The 21235-nt window shown below is 44.6% G+C and overlaps 1 protein-coding gene and 1 long non-coding RNA gene across 2 annotated transcripts in view; both read right to left on the bottom strand.

The window, feature by feature from the left end:
• LOC142803896 (neprilysin-21-like) overlaps positions 1 to 21235 on the bottom strand; it is a 155465-nt gene that overhangs the window by 111710 nt on the left and 22520 nt on the right. The gene's annotated exons all lie outside the window — the stretch shown is intronic.
• LOC142803897 (uncharacterized) lies at positions 2967 to 9107 on the bottom strand. The gene is made up of 3 exons (XR_012894354.1): positions 8422 to 9107; positions 7233 to 7415; positions 2967 to 5367 (listed from the first exon to the last, which is right to left on the bottom strand). It is a non-coding gene; the product is annotated as an uncharacterized LOC142803897 (long non-coding RNA).

The raw sequence follows: 21235 nt of genomic DNA, 5'->3' as shown, positions 1-21235 counted from the left end.
CGCGGTGCAAAAGTGCCGCCTCAAATGCGTCATGTGCTGTTCTGCGCGTATGTATTGCATCGCATGTGTGTTCCATTTATGTATGTTATGTATAACTTCGAGTTGCTGGTCACAATAGTACCGAGAAATTATCTCGAGACCTGTACGGTACTTCTTTTTTGCAAATAATTGTTTGTACTTCCACCCTGTAACGGCCCACTTCTGGGCTAACAGTATAAATAAATGAAATGAAATGAAATGAAGTGCCCGTGATACCGAGACCACGCACGTACATGTCTGCTGGCGGAGTCATCAACGCCAGCGCCCTGGACCCCCAGACCTTCCTACGATGGTTCCGTTTAGAACAGGAGCACCTTAAACAACTGAAGGATGGTCTGCGCATACCCAGGTCATGCCGAGCGTGCAGGGTGTCGTCGTGCCTGGCGAAGAGGCCCTTCTAATGACACTGCGACGGCTCGCCTATCCGAACCGGTGGTGCAACCTCGAACCACTGTTTGGGCGGGCAACTTGCACCATGCCAAGTGTTGTCAGCCAAGTGATGAGTCACGTCGATCGTGTTATCGGGCACTTGCTCAACAACCTTACGACCCACACATGGCTTACGCTTGACAACCTCAACGTGTTTTCTCAGGTGAGCTTGAACAAATATTGTGATGTATAAGCACCACGAAAGAGCGATAGTTGACCTCATTGAATGAGTGTTCGAGAAACTGCCTTGCTAATAATCGAGCTTTAAGTTACTTCGAAGTGTGGTGGCGTTGTAATAGCGTAACATTTGACGTGATGTGGCCATTTCATTTCACCCATGCAGGCTGTACACAACCACGGCGCCACTTTGATCAACTGTTGGGGCTTTGTCGATGGCACTGCACGACCGATCTGCCGTCCATCTGTCGACCAAAGCGAGTACTTCTCCGGTCACAAGCGGACGCACGTTGTGAAGTACCAGGCAGTGATGGGGGCCTACGGTATTGTGTGCGAGCGGGATGACCCTTATCCTGCAGGAGACAGGACGCTGGTTAGTGGAGGTCTGTTGCTTCCCTAGCGCCGAAGGCTTGTAGTAAATCTGACAGACGGTACAACTTCAGCGTTGGTGCTCTATGAGTGTGGGATGGGCGTAATGTGAAGAGAGTGAAGTATTGCTAAAATAAGCACGTAATTATCGCAGGGACTAGCAAAGATGACATTAGTGTCGTTACCATGCAAATGTTAAAATTCAAGCACCTGCCTCTTACGGAGCCCTGCCGTCGCACTGTCACTGTGCATGCCTATGTTTGCACGTTTTTTTGGCTGGCAAAGATTAACGTGTGTGATAATATGTCACGTAGAAAACATTGCACTGTCACGAAAACTTTGTGCTGTGATGACATGTTTCACTGACGTACATTTGCAACCTTAAAATGTGCAAACCTGCAACTCAAACGTTTTCTTGTTTTGTGCATGTGTGTGTGTGCACAGGCATCCTGGGAGAAAGCAGCCTCTACAGCAAGCTGCAGCGCCTTATGCGTCGGTGCCTGTTTTGCATTTATGGGGACCCAGCGTATCCTTTACGGCCCCTGCTGATGCGGCTCCATGGCGGCGCTTCCCTCACCGAGCAGCAACAGCTTTTCAACGAGGGCATGAGCACCGTTCGGCAGGCCGTTGAGTGGGTGATCGGAAAGGTGATAGCCGAGTTTGCTTTTGTTCATTTCAGGAAAAATATTATAATTGGTCTTCAAAATGTTGGTCAAATGTACCGCGTGGTGACATTGCTTGCAAACTGCCACACGTGTTTGTACGGCAGCCAAACCAGCATGTTTTTTGGCCTTCGGCCACCGCTTTTAGAGGAGTACTTGTTGTTACATTCGAACTGAACTGTTCTTAGTTGGACATGTTCAGCTTCAGTGTGGCCTTGTTTGGTAATTACTTTAACTCATTTCATTGTGCTTTTCCATGCAATGTTTTGCACGGTGAGGGCAATTGTGTATTGACTGTCAAGTAAGGTGCTAGTCAGAAACTGTTCAGGGGTACGAACGGACATTTCATGTGTGGTATGTGCAGTGTTCGGTAGTAGCACTTTCTTGCGACGCACCAAGCAGATGGCATTTCTAGTAATAGTTGTAGCGTTACGTGATGTTTTATGCTTTTGACGCATTACACTATGCTTAGCAAAGAAGCGTTCTTTTCGTCGCCACTTGTTTAGGAAACCTAAACATGCAAGCACGAATTACGAGACGCTGTGCTGTGCTACAACAGCTGCCTGTTCGTGTGCCTTGCGCAAATGCGGAGATGATTTCAGGTTTGCACCTAAGCATAACAAGTGCTTGTTGTTTATTAGGAGGCAGTATCTCTGTAAAATGGCGAACATGTTGCTGATAGTGAGCCTAATGTGGGAGGCACTAGAGATACACGCGAAAGCAGATATGGTCTGTTGAATGTCTGTAGGCATGTAAGCACTTTCGTGCATGCTGTCACTTGAAGCCTGATGAGCTGGTGTGTTTGTTAAGAGACTTGTGGGGAAGGCAGTTTTCTTGGTGCGGAAAAAAAGAAAAGCTTGCTTTTACCATGCAACGAATTGTGAAGGACAGTGGCCACAACAGTACTCGTGTTGGGAAATGTGTTAAGCAGACATGTTGAACAAGCGGTGTAGCAATTTAGAAAATTCTGTGTTCATGACTATGTAATGAGGTGGGCAAACAAAGAAATTGGTGCTCACTTGGTGGCATACGTGTTATTGTTGGACCAATCCATGAAAATTTCTGCGATGATGATAGGAAGATAACTAATTGGACTCCATGTTCATATCGTGTAGGCTTTGGGATAAATTGGTTGCTGTAAGAATTTAATTATTTGGTGATTTCGCTGCAGTGTAGGCACACCAAGAGTGCTGCAAACCATTTACAGTGAAACGTTTCTCCAGCACCCTGTCCTATGCACACATGACGTCTTGGAAAAAAATGAAAAGCCATGATAGAGAAACAAAGAGAACCAATTCAGAAGTTTGTTTTTGGTTGCAAGAACCTTCATCATTACTCAAAAATAGATGCTGCCACTTTACAAATAGAACAATTTATGTAACGTCAAACAAATGAGCCCATACATAATAACGAAAAACAATTCATGTAACGTACAACAAATTAACTCGTACATATTAACAAAGAGAACAATGTATGTAACATAGAACAAATGAACACAAAATAATAACAATAACAACAATTTGTGTAACGTACAACAAATGAACTCGTACATATTAACAAAAAGAACAATTTACGTAACATAGCACAAATGAACACATACCTAATAACTATAAAAACAATTTATGTAACATTGAACAAATGAACATATACATAATAACAACAACAACAATTTATGTAACGTAGAATTAATGAACACATACATAAAAAAGTAGGAACAATTTGTATAACGTCGAATAAATGAACATGTACATAATAGCAATAACATCAACTTATGTAACGTACAACAAATGACCTTGTACATAAAAACAAAAAAACAATTTATGTAGCATTGAAGAAATTAGGATATACCTAATAACAATAACAACAATTTATGTAACGTATAACAACTGAACACACACATAATAAAAATATGAACAATTTATATAACGTCGAATAAATGAACAGATATGTATTCATATGAACAATAAGTATATTTTCCGTAATGTTACAAAAATGAACAGATGCACATTAACATTAAGATCAATTTTCGTAATGTGAAAGAAATCAGCATAAACACAATAGCATTATACAGAAAGACGTACCGTCTTAGCTAAACGAAAGTGCACCCCATCGACAACATGAAACATTGAACAGTGCGCTAGATAGTGGCGAGTTTGTTTTGCAGGTGCTTGTGCGCAACATGTGTGCGACAGTGAGCATACTCAGCATGACGCGTGCAAAGCTTTGTGATCGCGTGACTAAAACAGCTACACTGCTACGTGCCCAACTCGGTCCCCATATACAGGAACTCAAAATTGCGCACATAAAAACGACAACAAATTATATAGCGAGAATAAGTGAATCTTGGTTTGTGTGTCGTGCTTATTGGAGCAATAATTAAAGCTTGCAGCAAAGAGCGCGCAAGCCACACATATTGTGGCACGACCCCTTTTAGTCCTGACTACACATGTGCGTAGAAGCCCATCAGCAAATACATACAATAGCTAGCGCGATAATGTAAAACAGGAAGTTACATAGGTAACTAACAGAGAACATTAAACAAATAAACAATGTGGCATAGTCAATGACAGTTACTTGCACAGGGTTGGGAAACACTTTTAGCCCAATAAATAGTACAGCAGTGTACAAGTTTATAATACACTATCTAAATACAGTAAGCATAACGTCCTAAAGCACCTGTCGACAGGCTGTAAAGTGATTCATTGAGGGTACATGCGATACAAAAAATGAGAGTTCTTAACAAAATCACACATTTTCGCTTCTGGTTATTTTTATAGGTTGGATTGCCGGATTTTTTTTTTGAAAAAAAAAGCCACTGAGGCAGATGTACTCGAAGAAGGCCAAAACTAGCTATGAAGGGCTCAAGGAGGCTCTAAAAAGCTGCGAAGATCATTCCTCAGGAAATTGTTACCCACCTCCTCACTGTTCCATTTTGTTTGAGGACTTCACCAAAGCGATATGCTCAGATTAAATATGATTTTCAGGCTCCAATATTGAAAGAGATCTTAGACAACGCGTCATTGTCACGCAGAAGAGTCTTCATTTTTCCGTTTCCAATAAAAATTTCGTGACCCGCAATTTACGGCAATTTCTTGTGTTTGGAAATTTTTTTGCAGTTGTCATATAGCTATTAGGATACAATTTCTTTCACGTTTTGTTTTACCATGTCACCACAGCAATTAGCGTCTTTAAAATGTCGTTTAATTTATATGCTCAGCGAACTAAAAGGAAACAGCGTGACATCAGTTTTCAACACTTTTCAAACAACATTTTTCATTTTTATTTCACAATGCACACTTTCTCGAAAGTTATTTGCATTCTACAGTTAACATGGGCCACTATGACACATAACTCGTGCAGTCATAACAGATTACAGCTGAAAGGGGGGTGTTTAAAAAAAGTGATATTTAACACAACGATTAATTTTGCAGCCTGTCGACATGTGTCGTAAGTGCGTTTGCTAGAAGCTGGTTTTGCGGCAGGAGCGCAGCCCTCTCCTGACGCCGCTCCTCTTGTGCTGCCTCAAACTCGCACATTCGTTGCTGCAGCTCCAGCTCTCAAATGGCCAGGCGCCTTTCTTCAATGTTAAGGCGTCTCTCTTCGAGGGCTGCCTCTCTTTCGCACATTTCGGCCTCTAAGGCGAACCGCCTTTAAAAAAACTCAAGATGGCGGTCAGCAGGTCACCTCCTTCCTGAAATGACAGCATGCACGGCGTGTTTCCAGACATTGTAAAACAAAAAAGCAAGGAAACAAATTCCTGGAGCATTACCCCATAATGAACAATTTATGCATTCTGTACCGGGTTACCTGATGTAATTTTCTTGCGCCACAAGTAGGCAGCAATGTACTTTGACATGTAACTGACTTGAGAGTACACTAGTTCAAAGAGAAAATACATTGTGGTTGCACAATCAGAAAAACTGTAGCATTGCACATGACACACAAAACAAGGCAACCCCCAGTACTTGATGCTTTGCCAGAGATGCGAGCTGAAAGAAAGGGTAATTTTATTTCCGCGACTGGTATTTTCGCCGCATTTGTTAAGCCTCGTAACGGCTACGTTTTTTTAATATCGTGGTTAACATTTATTTCAACTCGCAGGAAATATGTGCAACTGGGCCCATCTGTTGTGAGATATGTTTTGCTTCGCTTCAAAGAGAAATGCTGCAGTAGGGTATTGACTGTGTGATGTTCATTGCGCACTGCTGCGCCTTCGTGACCCTATGAAGCTCTATACACGTTGTACGTTCGACTTCAAGCCACGATGTCACCGAACCTTTTAGAACAGCGTCCGTCATCCTTGTAAGTTTCATACGTCCATAGGTTGGCAGAACTATTGTACTTCAATTAGCAGAAAAATTTCCCTCTCAGGGCTTGCTTGATTTCGCACTCTCTGCAAGTTTCCAAACGCTCACCTGGGCTCTGACTGATTAACCCTTACCCAGACTATCTCACTAGAATAAGCTCCTTGCACGCTCAAGGTCACATCAGCTGACTAACTCATGCTCAAACTCCGCTTTTTTTTCTTCTACTACACCTAAATTGTCTCAAGGCCCACGCTGAGTCCATCGGCTCATCAGCAAGTTTGCCAACCAATGGATTAGTCACACGATCTCACTGGGAGCCTTGCTTGTAGAGACGTGCTTACATAGAAGTTCGTGTTTGCTGTATGAGTTGTATGTACCATTTCGATTGATTTGTGGGGTTTAACGTCGCAAAACCACTATATGAATATGAGAGACGCCGTAGTGGAGGGCTCCAAAAATTTCGACCACCTGGGGTTCTTTAACGTGCGCCCAAATCTGAGCACACGGGCCTACAACATTTCCGCCTCCATCGGAAATGCAGCCGCCGCTGGTGGGATTTGATCCCGCGACCTGTGCGGGTCAGCAGCCGAGTACCTTAGCCATTTGACCACCGCGGTGGGGCGTATGTACCATTTCCGTTGTGCTATAGTGTGCTGTTCTGGTATTCCGAAATGATGTTTAGTCATGTTACATTTCAAGGTTGTTTCGATGGTTCAAGTACCTGTTCCCTCAGGGTAATAAATTTTTTCATGTTCCGCAACAACTGCTCCTTATTCGCATGTGGCAAAGTGTTTAAGAAAGTGTATGTACATGCTACACTTTCTCCACGCACCCGTCCCAGGAATGCTTCCATTAAGTAATAGTCGGATACAACCTTAGAAGTCCACAGAGGCCCAGGCCAGGTTACCGAAGCGTGGCAGGCAGTTGTTCGTGTGGCCCGAGAAATAGTCCTAAGACCGCACCTGACAATGCTCGGCGAAAAGTAGTTCATCAGCCAATAGTACAAGATTTCTCTACAGAGAGTGCCCATTTAGACAGGCTTGTGTTCGTTCCCCTTTGAGAAGAAAGTATGGCAGACTTTTAGGGTTGTATTCAGATCAAGTACTTTTTCCTTATTGCATGCTACTATAACGGAAAGCTTAAAGCTTTTTTCCCTCATTTTTTTGTCCTTCGGTTTCTTTTGCTGTCTTCATAACTAGAACATAGCCAGGGGAATTTCTTACTGCCGCAGTGGTTTCACGACACTTACCTCTGCGTGCCCTTGCTGCACCTGAGGCAGCACCAGCATCGACTGCTGGACCGGTGCAGCTAGCTCGACCTTGGGAAGGGCTGCGCTCCTTCGTGCGCGGCGAGGTTACGGGGGCCAGCACCTCGTACGGCTCTTGAAGGGCCGAGCAAACCACTTCGACGCTTTCGAAAGCGCCTGTCGCCCCTTAATAAAATAACAATTGCTCATAAAATTTCAGTTCACACATTTACTACTTCAGTGTGTCGCAAACGCTTCATGGCAAGCAAAATCGTTAGAAGATGAAACATTCTTGTGTAGACCTACCACTGCACATTTCTCTTATGAAACTATGTTAAAGCTGTGTTAAAGAAACATCAAATGTACACAGTTGTGTGACCAATGACAGGCAGCAATCGAAGCATGCGCAAGCGACAGCTGAATCTTGCGCATGTTTGAACCTCCCTAGCAAAAGCAATGTGCGAACTGATTCAAGAATGCATATGTCTGCTACCTACAGACAGCACATGTCGTCTATAGTTTACCGATACACCGTGTTCAATTATTTTTCCAACATTCAACTTCATTGGGCGAAGCATTCTCTTTTTTCAGAGCTTTCAATAACCGTTAACAGGGAAATTGTAGTTGCTAGTAAGGTGCTTCATTTCCTGGCACACCCTTTGCAATAATAGTATACCTTCTATTCAAATCATATCACTATCCCTGCACGAAAAGGTTTCATAAGACGTGACATCTTCCATCAAGTACTACGTAAATTACCTTCACAATTTAGCGCTTTCATCCACTCTTTCAACCATGCACGGCGCTATGTTTATTCTGCCTTCTTACTGAGTAGGCATGCTAAGCACGTCAAGTGCGTGAACTGAAATCAAGCACACCTCTCATGCTTGCTACGACAACGCACCAATCCACGCCCACATGCCACGGTATGCCTGCGTCGATAAAGCGAAATTTGCAGGCTTGCCTTCGAGTATGTATAATAAAAAAATGGCATAGAAAGTTTCATTTTAAAGAAGGACAGACATTTTCAGTCACTGCTTGAGTTATGTTCACTGAGGCCACACAATTGCAATCTCCACATACAAAACGATGCCGACAATTTTTTTTTGTCGCAACACAGAGCGCTACACTGTGTTGCGGGAACTTGGATGAATCCGCCACTTTTCTCTGATTTACTAATCATTATGCTTACAGACACTCGGCTCTCTGACGCCAGTGGTCACTGCGCACTCCGCGGAGTCCTCTCGTAATGCGGCACACGCGGAGTCACGCACCGCTGTCGGGAGCCTTCGCTCGGCCCGTTCAACGCTGCCGGTTGTGGGTGCCGGCAACGCACGCACGATGCTGCCGGCTGCAGCTGCCGGCAAAGGAGCCTGGCAGAGCGAAGCACTTCTGCCCCCCGCCGCCCTCCTGGCCACCCCAGGACGGATGCGGTAGCCATGTCCTCTGGCTACCTCGAGAATTTCCTGAAGAAGATGTTCTTTCTCCCCGTATTGTTCTTCTGTTCCTGATCTGCAAAAGTGGCACCTTTAGCTTTGACCTACACACCACCTAAACACCCTCCGAGACAGTGTTACATGCTACAGTAAGTAAAAGTGCACTTACTTTCTCAGGTTGGCACGGTCTTCCCTAACGAATTGCGCCAGGAGAAGGTTGCACCTCTCACTGATGGCTCACGCGCTGATAGCTCTTGCGAGCACCAGGGAGAGGTTTTCCGCTATTGAGAACCAACGTGCACGTGGGCTCTTTGTAGGGGTCTTGCTCCCTAACTTCACGCAACATGCATATGTCACTTTCAATAGTGAAACGAAACCGCTTCTGTGGAGGCTTCATACCGGCGTTTCGTTCGCATGAAAGTGAGCGGCAAAGCAGCGACTTGCCGCGACTTGCCGCTCGGCTCGCCTTGGCCATGGTTTCGGCTACAGCCATATAGTGATTTTACGCTGCGACACCGTAGGCTCGAAACCAGCGCTTGCGGGTGACGTTCGGGCCGCCATTACCGCACGCAATTTTGGAATTTTTTTGCGTGCGGTCCGCAAACGCGAACACCGACTTGCGTACGAAGCTTGCTTAGAGGCAGCGACCGCACCGTAAGGGCTCGCGGGGCGCTATTCTAAAACTCCCCATTGACCAAGACAGACCCCCACACCCGGTTTGGCAGCGTTGCGCGATCCCCCTATAGTGCAGTATTTCTGCTTGAGTTCCAGGCATGGTGATTATATTTTAAAGAAGCAAAATAACAAAAATACAGGGGTAAAACTACTGGAGCAGAAGGCGAGTAATGTAGCATGGTTTCTCATCGCGAAGTCGTAGAATGCGTGGCAAATTCTATTTAGAGTAGACAAAACTCGGTTCACAATGCGGACAATGTCAAGCCGTTTCACTTTGCTCAAGTCAAGCGAAACAATTTGCACTATCTCTTTCAAAGAAACTCTTGGCATTTCCAGTTAAAGTGAAGCCTTTTCGGGTCTTTCTCTGAAAGAAGCGTGTTTGAGAAGCAGCGCTGGTGAACGAGATACGACGATTGTTTTAAAATGAACCGCAAATCGATAAGATTTCTCTTTTTGTTTTATCTTGCCAAGACACTGATTGCACGGCGACGCTGAAGTAAAAATGAGGAATCGCGAGTGATACAGTAAAAAGCTCTTGGCACGGCCACGATGGCCACCGTTATCACAAAACGAAAACTAGGGCAGAAAAGGAGATGACGCACTCCAGGGGGATCGCGCAGTGCATCCAAACCGGATCTGCACGCCTGTAAATGGTGACGACTGGGCGGCCAACACTATACTGTTTCTGATGCTTGAAACATGCGCTCCGCTGTTCTTGTTTAATTTGACGCCGATATTACGTTGATTGAAGCCTTCGCTGAGTAACAAATGTGATACCCTCCACTTTTCTGTATGGCTGAAGAGCTTAAATAACTGCGTCATCTGACACATACGGCGGGAGGCGGAGCACACTGCCTTGCACACTTGGTGCCCCAATTGCTTCAACTTGCATTTTGTGACCTTGTAGCTTGAAACCTTAGTTTACCATCAACACGGTTGCTTGTGCAGCGGACCAAGCCGCAACTAGGAACTTCGAAACTCTTAGGTGTTGTAGGAACAGCACTCACCATGTCGCCTTAGAGGTCACCGATTATCTCATCGACGGACGCCATCACTTCCGGGACGGTGAAGTTGAAGCAGTGCTCCTTGAGGGGGAGTGCCGCAGGCCTTTACGCCATCCTTGCTGGTCCCAGCAGAGGCCGACGACGGTGGAATCAGGCCTCAAGGTATCTGGCTGCCAAAGTCGCGAGTGGACACCTGGCAGCGATGCCGCCAGAACGCTGGTCGCGTTGAAGACTGGAACGCCGAAAGGAGCACAACACAAAACGACGGAGCGTTTCCCTCGCAAGCCCAACGAGTGTAATGTGGAAAAGTTTTCGGGACACAGAGTGCTCCAAGTGCGTCTTAGTGTTACTAATTTTCCTTTGTAAGCCTCTAATTAGAGGCAAAGTTTTTTGGAGATTCAGCCACGCATACTATTTTCAGTGTGTCATTTCGTCGGGAAAACTTCTCTGTTAATATAAAACTAACGTGGAATTCACACTAACATATCAAACCACTTGATCTCGAAGTGAGCACTACAAGTAAAGAGCATGTTTCCAACGTCTTGGGAGAAAAAAAAAAACGCTGGCTTCACTTTTGCTGGAAAGGTATTGCGTTGGCTTTCTTATGGGGCTCAAGTGTTCCTCTGAAAAGTCAGAGTTGTCAAACTTTAAATGCAAGAAGTTAGGTCGTAGACCAAAGAATTGGGTACCAGAAGTAAAAACTTGCATTACAGCTTGTACCAGCAATGAGTCGTTGGTACCAAAAGTCGATGGAATTAGGGTCTTTGGTTTTGTAATTTATGCAAATAAATCGAACAATATAACTATTCAGCGTATTACCAAGAAGACACAGTAGGCCATAAGACCTATCCGAATGATCTCTAACAGGCAGAGGGAATTAGGAGATGAAGATGTGGTGCGCTTGGTTCAGGGATTTATTATGTGCCATTTTTCGCACGTAGCTGTTATGCTAAATTGAAAAACAGGTAGAAACACATACTGGAAGCTTCAATTAAAAAGCCGTTAAGGCAGCGCTCAGTTTGCCTGTGAGTGCGTTGAAGGATATGTTGTTGTGGCTGGGTTTACATAATAATCTTGTTGAAATTGCCGAGGCTCAGCGTATAGCACAGAGAGAGTGGTTGCTGGGTACGCCAGCTGGTAGGCATATCTTGCAGGCAACAGTGAAGATCAGGGCTAATATCATGGTCCCCCCGTTTCCGGGAATTCTGCACCCTGTGCATGATATGAGGAGACGAATGGCGAGAGCTATGGCTTTGTTGCGCGAGGTAAAGGGTCAGGAGGAAGAGTCAGCATTTGTTGACGCAGTATGGATTAACAGGAAAGATGCTTTCTCAGTGGTGGCGGTGGTAGATGGGAAAGGGAGCGTTCAAAACGCCGCTTCCTCTTATACGAAAGATCTTGGGGTCGCTGAGCATGTGGCTATTGCTCTAGCTCTTATTGATTCGGGAAGAGTTTTAGTATTTAGCAACTCTCGCTTTGCAAAAGCCTTCTTGGAAGTAGTTATTATCGAACCGGCTTACGGACTGCTGCAGGAAAAGGACATCACTCCGCGTATCATTACTTGGTTTCCGGCGCACATTGGGTCAGTGGAGGGAGCCCTACGTAACCTTAATAATGTGGCGCACAGGAAGGTTCAAACATTAGTGTGCCTTGCAATCCCTGGGGCAGCTGCATCTCCCGCTAAGGAGTTTAGGAACCAGCTGTTCACGTACAACGATATAGTCAAACATTATTACTTAAAGCGCGGGGAATTCCCCTCGCAACATTTTAGACTTAACAAGCCACAGGCGGTTATATTGTGGCTTCTTCAGACGCTGACGTACCCCAACCCAGTCGTCATGAATAAAATTAATCCGGAATGCGGGGTTTAGATTTGTTTAGGTAAGAGTGGGGGCTTGCTCAATTTTGAACGCATGCTTCAGCGCTGTTCAGCAATGGCTGGTGCGGCTTTTCACGGTCAACAGTGGTGGCAGTGAATGAGACACAGTGACGTGCTGGCGGACCAAATAAGGACCGTCTAGAAGGCCCGTGTGGCGGCAGCGGGGCTTGGCTTCTCTGTCCCGTCGTGGGAGCAGCCAGCATCAGTCTTTGACTGATTCTCAGGACTTCAATAAAGTTCTCCATACCATACCTTATTGCAAGAGCTTTCACTCCGGCAATTTTTCTTTAAACGTCCTAGGGTAAGGGTGCCGAAATTCTAATCAGCGCAAAACAAACACATAAGTCGTAGAAAACTTGCAATGCCTCCTTTACTAGAGGAAGTGTGAATCACCTTAGGTGCAGAAAGAAATCATTGCGCGGGGGGGGGGGGGGAGGGGGGGATGATCAAATCATTTACTGATAAACAAAAACATCGCTTTCAGCACAAGTTGTCTGAGGCATACACAACAAAACTGTGGGAGATTTTGGCCCAATGCGAATCCAACAAAAGCGACGTCAAATGATTGCAGCCATGGAGGACAACGATGAGGTATGTACCAACTGATGAAGTACCAACTAGGCCAACAATCAGTGTTGTTACAAGGTATGTGCAATTTCTCTGCGTGGGTATGAGCCGTTGTTGAGATATCATCATCATCATCAGCATCATTAGGAGCATATCCCTCATGATGATTTGCGCCAGGATAAAAGGGGCATTCAGCCAATCAATCACCCACGAACATATATGGTTGAGCGCTTTGTCATAGGAATTGCTTGCACTGTGTTTTTTTTTTCTGTTTGGAAATAGTATTACCGTTTACTGTGAATTCACGCAAGAAAAAAAAAGTGGTGGCACATCTTAAACCCTTCTACAAATGCCGAAAATGGCACTTTCAGTCTTTTCGTAGCTGATGTTTGCATGAATACAAAAATGGTATTCATCATGAATTGAAGGCATCGCCACTTGAGGTGTAAAACGTCCATTGGAAGCTCTTAATGAAGCAACTTGTACCTGCATTCATTCGTACACAACAGAGGCCTAGAGAATTGCGAGAGGCAGAGTTTCAAACTTGAGCTGTGAGCGTCCTGTTTTGCTCCACTTCCCAATGGCCTGCCTCGCGCTGCCCTGTTTCCCGCTGAAAGCAGCTAAGGGCAACTGCTCAGCGCGTTCTCGTCGTGATGCAGTACTTCACATCACCCGCACCAGACGGCATTAGCATGCAGCTCCAAGCGAGATTAATATCAAAGGAAGCAGGCGCAACCAATAAAAGGTGCATTTGCGAAGCACCATGCGTGAGCGTTGATAGTGCAGTAATTAGAGCGCCCGGCCCCCAAAATCAGTGCACTTCCTTTTCACATTCGACCAAAATCAATTGCACTCTCAATTAGGTTTCGAAGTAAGCACATTATAGTAATAATTAGTTAGTTTGACTCTTTCATTCAAGCTGTCCTTCGATCGGTAGCACAAGACCTTGTACTACGCACTTATAACAAAAACCTGGCTGACCTCATGGGAACCCTAAATGCGTACGCAGTGCTTGTTTCCTTCGTCACAGAAGAGAGAATAAACAATTTCTGGGCTTAAGAAATATTTTGAGCAACTGTTCAAAGCTATATGTAAACTGGTAGCGTGAGTTCCATTGAAGCCCATGGGCTCAGTCGTCGGCGGCTTGTTGCCATTGTCGCCATGTACGTGATAAGGAGACAAATAACAGCGAACAAAAATAAAAATAAACTATAGCAGCACAACCCGAAGTGGTAGCGAAGTCGCGCATTCGCCTTACATTGCGCGAAATTGAAATGTTTTTTCATTGCTGACCCTTTCATGTGTCGGTATTATTACGCGTCTTTATTTCGCCTTCCGGCTCGCTAAGTTCGTGCGGGAGAGGAAAGAAACAAAGAAAGTTTAAGGACGCAAAGTTGTTTTATTATCCAAATGACGTACTCACAATGTGCACAAAAAACTTCACGGAGGAGAGTGTGATACCTATGTTCACGAGCACAATAGCATAACAGCTCGCAAACTCACGCTGCTCAATCGTCAAGAACCGCTGCAGCGAGACAGAAACTTTGAAAATATAACTTGGTAGGCGTTGTGTACATCGTCTTATTTCTTAGCGTGTCTCGTTGACCGTCACCAAGGCGAGGGCATGCCAGCCGTGCGCCAGCGAAAGCAGTCGGCAGTCACAGGAGCGGCTATCTACACAATCTGTGAGCTAGTTCAGCTCAGAAATGTCACACCAGTAAACAGAACATGCAAACTAAGTACACTATTGAAGGTACGCAAACCGCGGAAACGTGAACGATGCCCATTGATCTGGGAATTCGCTAATCCAAAAAACTCGCTGAACTAAACACAAGCTCTAATAGCAAACTGCCTGAATACGCCCCCCCCCCTCCCCACCTGACCCATTTATTGCACTCGAAGAAAATGTGAGGCGATAACCCATACAACCAGGTTTCATATACACAGTAAAGAAAGTTTACAGTAAACTTTGACAAGTATAAAATTTCAACGATTTCAAGAAACAATCCTGCGCAGTTTTAGGTATGATTGTTTGTCCCCTCTTTACCTAGTCAGGTTTCAATCGTCACGCGCTTGTGGATGTCTGTCGCAATAGGTTTCCGAAAAACTTTCGTTCCAACTTTCGCGACCCATTTAGTAGGGGTTTCGGTGTTCTTCGTAATTCGTTGTGTAGATTGATGTGTTCAGCGCAGCACATCATGAGGATGGTATACGCACAATTCTACTCACGGTGTGTAGTTCACCTCATGAACATGCCCGAGTTCTAAGAATGGTGCGTTTGTGTTATATAAGCTCCTACGGGATTACCTGAGAACTGCACTTTTCGGTTTTAAAGGAGCTTTTCTCTATCTGTATAGCACGAACTCTTAGTATTGTTTATTTGTAAATATTTTAGGACATATTGATTTATTACAAAATTTTTGCCTCCCAGGGCGGCCGCGGCCAATTGTACCCACTAACTCGCCGAAAGGGCTTCTTGTTGTCAGTGCTGAATTTCTAACACTCCTGTGGTGTACGACATGCAATTGATTGATATGTGGGGTTTAACGTTCCCAAACCACTATATGATTATGAGAGACGCCGTAGTGGAGGGCTCCGGAAATTGAGACCACCTGAGTTTCTTTAACGTGCACTCAAATCGGAGCACACGGGCCTACAACATTTCCGCCTCCATCGCAAATGCAGCCGCCGCAGCTAAGGTACTCGGCTGCTGACCTGCGAATCAGCAGCCGAGTACCTTAGCCACTAGACCACCGCGGCGGGGCATACGACATGCAAGTACACACTGGCAGCGTGCCAGCGTGCCTGCAAGCCTCAGATTCAATTCAGCCACAGCTCTTGTTCGTGTTTATTGCTAGGCAATAAACATCTGCCTGTGCACCCGTTGATAGTTCGACAAGGATATCGAAAAGTTTTTCGTGCATACTGTTTTGAGACATTGGCTCAGGCATAGGAAGAGGAGGTGAGAGGTTCAGATGAGTGAAGTGCATACCAATTACAGGTTGACTTTTACAAAGTAGCGATATGTTCTTGAAACACTTTAAAACTCAATTTATGAATTTGAAACTATTCTGTCCAGATTGACATATCGGCTTACATAACCGGCGCTCCGCCACCTCTAAAGGAGAAGCAAAAAGCGCTTTGAACGAAAAAATCCTCGCTGTTGAGAAAATGTTTATTACGGTGAAAGCTGAAAGTAACTATGAAAAACGAAAACTGCGCGGCAGTGGTGTGATGATTGGTCTCCACTGGTTGTCTCATCAGTTACGTCATTCCCAGCATCAAACCCAACAAGCACACCATTGGCTGCGTTGTGAGTGATGCCGCCACCACGCAGCAGCCGCGGCAACGAGCACGCGTGCATAAGTTTCTAATGAAATCTTCCACGCGGGTATGCCACGGAAAACTCAAGAATAGTGCTGATAGTGCAAATGTGAATGAGCTCGTACTCTCAGGGCTCATGCTGCAGTCCTGGCACAAAACCAAGCCCGGCAAGCCGAGTTCTGGCGGCAACTTCATACCGACAATCAAGCAGCCTTCCCATCCGCGCAAAATTGTGTACGGTTATGCAAGTGCCGGTCGGTGGTCGGCACATCCTGCAAACCACACCACAAAGTTAGCTCGCAATTTCATGCGCTTACTACAGCGCCGCACCCGAGAATGAACGAGGTATATGTAAACTGGTAGAGTACCTTCTGTAGAAGTCCATGTGTCCACAACTAGGTGGCTCGTTCCCGCTGTCGCCATTTACGTACGAAGGCGGCAGCTGACTGCTTAAAAACAAATAAGAAAAATTGGCAAATCTCACCTACAGTGGGAATCGATTATATGCGAAGCACGAAAGAGGAAGGTTGATATGGCACTTTAAGGTCAGCACAACATTAGGAAGTGGAGGTAAATGATACCCTACATGACTTACATGTCATGATTATCATGTTTTGATTTGTCGTTTATCTTCGTCATCTATTCACGTCACGTGATATCAAATTAGTATATGTGGAGCTAGCGAAACAAACGAGAGCACATATGAGCGTGCTATGTTGTCATGTTCTTACACGACACGCCCGCCAGGATTATTATGTTTGCACCAATCATATAATTCGTCATCCAATGACGTCACGTAACGAAACTTTGGCAAATGTGGAGCTAGCAATACGGTCTAGAGTGCATCATGAAGGACCCATTATACTCCAACGTAGTGTTGACACGCGCGCACGCTGGGTGAAGCGACGCTCCGTTAGCAATACGCGAGAACTCTATAGTTTGACGCCAGGCGCGACATGCGCGACCAGTGTCCGTCGGCAGGGCCCGACAGCAACCGGCACGAAATGCAGCATGCTGCATTTCGCACCGATGCGTTACCCAGACAACACTGCGTCTCCCTGTTTTCGAGACAGAGGGACGCCGGACGCGCTGAAACGCGCATGCGTCAAAACAACGCCGAGCGGCGCGCGCCTGGCGTCACAACACGCTCGTGACGCGACGAAATGAATGGCGGCGAGCATGCGCACCGCGTTACGTCGAAATGTATGGCGCCTTGACTGCGGCATGTAGCCATGTACTCACATGATACACATCTCATGATTATCTTTGCATCAGTCACAGACCTTCATCATCCATTCACGTCCCGTAATACCATATTTGGTGTAAGGAAAGCTAGCGAAACATGTCGTCATGTTGTTACATAGGACGCATATCATATTTATGATGCTTGCACCAGCATAACACCTTCGTCATCCATTCACGTCCCATAATACCAGATTTCGTACATGTAACGCTAGCGAAGCGGCCACGAGGGCATCATGAGCGTGGCATGTAGTCATGTTGTTACATGTCACGCATGTCATGATTTGCATCTTAGGGTGAGTCGCTTGTGTTTGCTATGCAATACTGTCATACCATACCGATTTTGCAAAATGCCATGTGAACGAAACCGCCGCAAAAGCTGCGGAACTATGGAATGTAAATCATGACAATCATGACCTACAAATTCAATATTCATGTTATGACTTGTCAAGTATGTTCCTCATACGGTCATGTTATGCCATACCAAGTTTGAAATCGATACCATAATCGAAGCAGCCAGGAGATCTAAAAGTCATAGGCGGATAGATAGATAGATAGATAGATAGATAGATAGATAGATAGATAGATAGATAGATAGATAGATAGATAGATAGATAGATAGATAGATAGATAGATAGATAGATAGATAGATAGATAGATAGATAGATAGATAGATAGATAGATAGATAGATAGATAGATAGATAGATAGATAGATAGATAGATACACTCAGTCACTGAAGTTCTCTAAGAAATGCTTCGCATTTTAAAAGTTAGCGATGCCTCGTGGACCACTCAATGCGCCGTGCTAGACACAAGCTCTGATAGCAGATCGCCTGAGTACCCTCTCCCCCTTTTATGGCACTCGACCAAACATACAGGCAGTCAACAGTTTAGCCAGGTGTGAAATAAACCATTAAATAAAATTATGGTTAACTTCGACATGTATAAGCTTAGGCATATTTGAAAAAAATTAATTTTTTAGTTTTTAAAATTTTACCCCTCGTCACCATCACACTTCAATCGTCGGCGGGTGTTGATGCTTGTGGGAAAAGGTTTCCGAAGTTTTTTCGTACCAAGCTTCATAACCCATATAATTTGAGCATACAAATGGAAAGGAAATGGAGTGGAAATGGAAGGGAAGGGAAATGGAGTGGAAGGGAAAAAGGGACCCTATTGCGTTTTGTTATAGGTGACACGGCGCAGTGCCTATGGCGATCAAGTGGCGTAGCGGCGTCAACGTGATGATCACGGGAGTGCGTTCACCGGGGCTAACATCCGCTTTCGGCGGGAGTTTCTCAAGCGGCACTTTGGCTCCAGTTGCGACGTCTGTACCGCCTGAGATTCGAGAATAACCACTGCGATCAATGCATTGCGAAACGCACCTAACCGCTCACTATACTCCTCCATGGCTGTGATCATACGAGGCACAATGTGCGGCATATGAAATAAAGACTGAGATACACCCGCTAAACTGACATAATTTGTGCGTTGTTGGTATTATTTGTAAACGCGTGTCTGTGTCTCTTTAGTGGCAAAGGGTGCTCGATCTTAATGCGCCAACAAGCCACCGACTGAGCTAATTTTCCTTGTCGTATTTTCAAAAACCCAGTAAATAAATCGACCCTTAAAGTTGTTTTTATTTCAAAAAGCACATAACCTGGCAAACAAAATGAATGCCAAAATTGTTATTTTAATATGTTGTGCGAGATTTCATGTCCCAAAACTACCATATGATTATAGGAGGCGCCATAGTTGAGGGCCCCAGAAATGGCGACAACCTGGCGCTCTTTAAAGTACACCGAAATATGAGCACGCATGCCTACAACTGCGACAACTGTGAAGTTCTTCTTCACAATATTGCGCGCCTAAAGCTTTCCCAAAGAAGAAAATTTATTGAAACAGTTGATGCAGTGAACCATTGCAAAACATAATCAAACAAGACTTGTTAATTCATGACATTTTAGGACAATATTGCAACTTATATGAAACAGGCTATGCCGAATGCGGTTGCGAAAGGTTTCCCACGGAAAACCGAGCGGGATCGGCCTCAAAGAGCGTGGAAACAAAGAGGTTAATGTAACAATTGGCTTGTTATTCACTCTCACAGTAATTGCAATAATTCGCTTATGCGTTGGGGTTCGTTATATTTTTTATTCCTTGATTAGCATGCATTTCTTCTTTTGTAATTTGAAAATTCACACAAGACGTATTGACGAAGTTGCCAGGATATGCCATAAAATAAGTAAACAGACAATGTGAGGAAATACGGAAACATTTGCTACCATCTAAATAATAGATTTTTCGAGCGCAAGGGCACCTCGCGTTGCTGAAAGCGGTGGCATGGGATAATATAGACCTTCTGCAAAACAAAATGGCGGGTCACCGTGGACATATTCTGGTTGTGAATGCTTTGATGAAGGGCGCGCTCGCACAACAGGTAACCCATCTCATAGAAAACTCTGATTTTCTGCATCTGCCGCGTGTCCATCGGTACGACGCTTAGTGATCAGGAGGATTATTGCGAGGAACAGAATTCAGTTAGGTGCAATGAGTTTAGGAAGCCATAAATAGATTTTTAGTGAAGTATTGCCTCAGTATATTACAAAAAATTGACTGGTTGAAACTGTCAATAAAGCTTTGAGGGGAGAAAAGATACTTTTAATATAGCGCTGAAAAGAAGACACGAAAAAACGCCGGACAAAAACTAAATGCACACTTTGATAACTGCGAGACAAGAAGCTGAATACAAATACGTATAAGAAGTGTGCCTAAATATAAACACAAGTACCATTATATAGTCTGGTGCGGGTAAGTTTCTCAAAGAATTTTTTATTTTATCCCAAAAGCAATTAATTCAGTATTACACACATATTTATTGGAAAACGAGCCTGTGATATTTGGTTAAGCATTCGAGCACTGTATTTACTGCTCTGCCGCAGCAGTCATTCATCTTCGTCATTCAAAAATTGGTAAAAATATTTGGTCTCTAAGCATGCCTTCACACCTGCCTGTTTAGGCAAAGAATGGCAATTTTTAAATTGAAACTATCTAGTACAGTACAAAGCGATGGTTAGCGCTGGGCTAGCCTGCATGAAAACACAGTCCAGTTTGTTTATCCCGTAAAACATATTCCTACCGTCCTATCATGGATGGCACAAAGAGCCTGCAATTGATGTAAATAAATATGTTTGTGGAAATGCAGGGAAAGACGAAACGTCACATTTATTTTTGTGAATAGAATGTGGTCATGCTCGGAACACCGAAACGTTAGGTAAACAAATGAAACAAATAAACAACGGTGAAAAAATTAACTACCGTATTCTTACATCATATTTAACACAAGCACGAGCCCCATAGTGACCTTTGTGCTAGTGGGTATGGGACATCTAGTGGCGCAGTCTCCATCATCTAAACCGCTCGTGCTGCCTCCTAAATCATATCGTTTATGTTCGATACCCTATATCGGAAGGCGCTACTTTAACTAGTACCAAGCGAAGACCCCGAGAACCAAGATAAGCACCTCTACTTGTGGAAGATCCACGCGGACTCTACTCTATCATGGTAATGTGGTCTATATTTTTCAGACAAACTTAGACAAGCGAATCTGTCGATATGAATGACGTCGCAAGAGGGGTCTCTGGATTCTTCCTTACTGAACGGTATTTTTTTTTGCAAGACAATGTTGAATAATGTGTGGAGGATTGCTATTACTGGGCGGCATGCGTGTGAATTTTATTCTTATCGTACTCGCATGAAAGCCGGGCTTAATCCTTGGAAAATATCATTCTACCGTCAATATGGCGTCAGGTCGCATGGCGACGTCATCACAATACATCATAGATTGGTCAAATATGAACAAATCCTGAAGGCAGTGCTTA

The sequence above is a fragment of the Rhipicephalus microplus genome, chromosome 3 (assembly GCF_043290135.1).
Source record: "Rhipicephalus microplus isolate Deutch F79 chromosome 3, USDA_Rmic, whole genome shotgun sequence".
Taxonomy (NCBI): Eukaryota; Metazoa; Arthropoda; class Arachnida; order Ixodida; family Ixodidae; genus Rhipicephalus; species Rhipicephalus microplus.
The sequence above is the reverse complement of the archived record's forward strand: the minus strand, read 5'-3'. Positions and strand labels throughout refer to the sequence as shown.